The following is a 3,736-nucleotide window of genomic DNA, read 5'->3' on the forward strand; positions in this document are numbered from 1 at the left end:
ACACGACGGGACATGGGCTCTGCCATGACTCCATGGCTAGCGCCCTGTGCTTCCCTCCAGCCCCAGCCCTGTGAGGCTCTGGGCCCTTGGTCTCCCCCATGGTCCCCGGCACCCCCTTGGGGACACTCCAGCCCGGTTGAAGGCTCCCTGCAGCTCCTGCTCCACACCAGTGTCAAGTCCCACAGGGGAGGACACCCGTCTCTTGCCCCCACTATGCTTCCCCACACCTAGGACAGGCTCCTGGCATGACCACGCTGGTGCTCCCTGGGAAGAGGAATGTGAACTTCATGGAGCTCAACCTCCCCAGCAGCAAGACCAAAAGTGACCTCTGGCCTGTGGCAACTAGTCATGGCCATTGGGTCCACATTTAGCCGCAGTTCGTCTGCTCCTGGCGTTTTCTTCACGAGGTGAACAGCTCTCCTCCAGGTGGAGAGTCTACTCACAGCTCTGAGAGGAAAGAATGTTGAGCAGCAGCATTAAATGCAAGCATGCTGTGATGGGTTGATGAAGGGAGAAGATTTGTGCTGCAGAACTTCCTAAAGATCATTCCTCCAAAGAGGAAGACACAGGTGACTAGCAAATGCCGACACAGGTAGAAAGACAAGTTACACCAAGCTAAACCAGAACACTGCTCAGGCCATCAGCTGAGGGTTTCCAGCCCTGACCAATGACCTGAGACCAGGACAAAGCATTGCAGTGTGCCAAATATGCCCAGAAATTGAAGTTGTTTGGCCGAGACCGTAGTATGGCCTTCAGCATAAATGGAGGTGAACACAGAGCACTGTTTCCTCCTCAGCCTGCAGCTCACCTTCCTTCTGCCTGCCCCAGTCCTCAATCTCAACCTTGTACTAGTGTCCCCAGCAACAGCATTGCACCACTCCATGCACTGTCCAGTATCTGCATCCCACACCTCACACAAGAACTGGTGAGTTCCTGGGTTTGCTGCCATTTCAACCCAGATAATTGTGCTGCTGCTCTGTGTTTGTCATTCTGCCATTAGTCTGAAACCACTGATTGACCCCTGGAGCTGTCCATGAGTGGGTTCTGTTCCTACAGGGTCTGCAGGGTGCTGGACTGGTCCTGCAGAACCCAGGGGGTAGAGGCGAATGAGAGGGGTGCCTGCCTAAGCTGGGTAGGGTCAGTTCCCAAGTGCTCGGGGGGGATGGACTGGTTTTCCAGGCACAAGTAACAACTACTGGTTTGTGGTCCCCCTCTTAGAGAAGGTGCAAACCACCAGAACAGCTGGGCTGCCTGCCCCAAATCCCCTATCCTCCCTTGAGCGAAAGGGTGCCTGCTGTTTGTAGCTGAGAGGCTGGTCCATATGGGTGGGAGTAGGACATTCCTCCCTGAAATGCTGGAACTCCCAGGGCATTTTCTCCGCAGGGAAGATGAAGGAGGAAGAGAGATTGTCTTCATGCTCCTGGAGCTGATGAGCCACTTCATCCACCATGGTTGCCACTTTGTCTCTCCAGGCCATCACTGCCAATGAGCTGGGAAATGAGAGTGGTGGCTCCGTACGAAGTTCTTCCACGTGGGTCACGTGCACTGAGCTTTGTCTGGCTCTGTGGGTAACTGTGTGTTGTTCGTGTCATCAGAAACCGTGTTGAGCATGGCCAGTTCCTTCAGGTACTGGATACCTCTCTCCATCGTGGTCCACTTGCCTGGGCAACATAACAACATCTCCCCTGTAGGAATACCTTTTCTTCACTCTTGGCAGGAGTCGCCTTCAGAGGATGAGGGCCTGTGTCCCTCTTCCAATTGCCTTGTTAATACCCCCTTCCCTAGAAAGCAATTCCAGCTGCCTGGCTTCCCTAGTTTCTAATTCCATGATACTAACCCAGTTATTCCAGCATTGGAGCAGCCAGGTGATAATGAACCCACCTGGATGACAGCTGAAATATTTTCACATATCCCACAGCTCATACAGGAACAGGGATTGAGTGGTTATCTCTTGGTCTGCCTCTTCCTCCTGTTCCTGTGGTAACCCTGCTTTGGACTCCTTGTCCTCCTTTCCTAAATGAGCTGACATGCATGCCCATTTCTTCTTGTGTCTGGGGGTGACTTGTCCCAGCATTGGCTGGGGCTCTGGTTCAGCTGCAGGGTCTGTTGCGTGGGCTGGAGCAGCCACAGGGCTTGTCCAGGCTCATCCCCAGCATAGGCAGCAGGGCAGGGAGGGGATTCTGACCCTCTGCTCTGGGGAGACCTTACTGCAGCTTTTCAGTACTTAAAGGGGCTTATAAGGAAGATGGGGACAAACTTTTTAGCAGGTCCTGTCATGATAGGACAAGAGGTGATGGTTTTAAACTGAAAGAAGGGAGATTCAGACTAGATACAAGGAAGAAATTTTTTACACTGAGGGTGGAGAAACATACAGGTTGCCCAGAGAAGCTGTGGCTGCCCCCATCCTTAGAAGTATTCAAGGCCAGGTTGGATGGGGCTTGGAGCAACCTGTTCCAGTGGAAGGTGTCTCAGCATCCTGGGACAGTCTCATCCCAGCACTTTGCGCAGCTGCTTCTCTGCCCCAGGGACAGCAGTGACGTCTGGGCCATTGTGGGAGCTCGCTCATTCCCCTGACACCAAATCCTGCTGTATCAGGAGTGGAGACCCACCAGCATCTGCCTGGAAGATGAAGCTCTTGGGCAGCCCTGCCCAGGACTTGCTGCCTGCAAATTCACTTGGATAAGGAAAATTCTCATGCTTCCAGAGTTCGCAGATGAAAGGGAGGTTTTGGCTCTGTGTCTGTGTGTGTCTCATTATCAGGGAGATGCTGTGCCTGCTGGAAAGGAGCTACATTTTTCTAGACCACCTGCCTGTGTCCCTTGGGGAGGGCAAACGAAGACAGTGTGTTCGCCCACAGTGAGAGCAGGACAAGAGTCACTGTTCTAGTGACTCGAACTGCTCCAGAGGTAGCAGAGTTTTTCTCCATCGCAGATCAGCTGAGCCAGCACCATCTTCAGGAGTTGTAGGAGAGCCGAGGAGCTGCGGGATGGCCTCTCTCTGGGCACGTCCAGCACCAGCAGGGACTTGTGCTCTCTAGGTGTCATTGCCAAAGGGACAAACCAACTCAGATCCTTTAACTTAACAGCCCCCTATTCCCCTCCAGTACCTAGGGGATCCCTAGGTCCCCAAAGTAGCAGTGGGATCCCCAACCCTCCAATGGCATCAGTGTGTCCCCCCTGCTTCAATTCCCACGGGATCCCCAGACCCCAGCGGCATCAGTGGCCCCCCTGGCTGTGCTGCAGTACCCTAGGGACCCCCAGCCCCCCAAGAGTGGCAGTGGGACCCTTACCCCACTGAGGCATTTCCCTGGCACCTGCAGCGCCACTGCAGGCAGTGGTGGGGACACTTCTGGACCTGGCCCTGGGTTGTCTCAGCACCTTGTCCCTGTGAGGCACAGCATCCCCCCAGCCCATCTGCTGGGCGAGCTGCAGCAGCAGGTTTGGGTCCATGGCCACCCTACCATCACCCTGGGGAGGGACCCCCAGCTCCACACGCAGCCTGGTGGGACAGGCCTCCATGACCTCTGTGGTGCGCAGGTCCTGCCCCCTAAGAGTGGGAGGGTGCCTCGGGGGGGTGACAGGCATCCAATTTCCCTCCTCTCCCAGACCTGGGGGGGTGATGGAGTGCTTCAGGCCCTCGCTGCTGGGCAGCTCCCCTGGCTTGGGCTCCCCACCCCGGCACTGTCACTAATGTTCCACGGCCCCGCTCTCTACTTCCGCTCCATCCTCATCCCCTT

This window comes from Manacus vitellinus, unplaced genomic scaffold, assembly GCF_001715985.3.
Source record: "Manacus vitellinus isolate BGI_N305 unplaced genomic scaffold, ASM171598v3 scaffold_105_pilon, whole genome shotgun sequence".
Taxonomy (NCBI): Eukaryota; Metazoa; Chordata; class Aves; order Passeriformes; family Pipridae; genus Manacus; species Manacus vitellinus.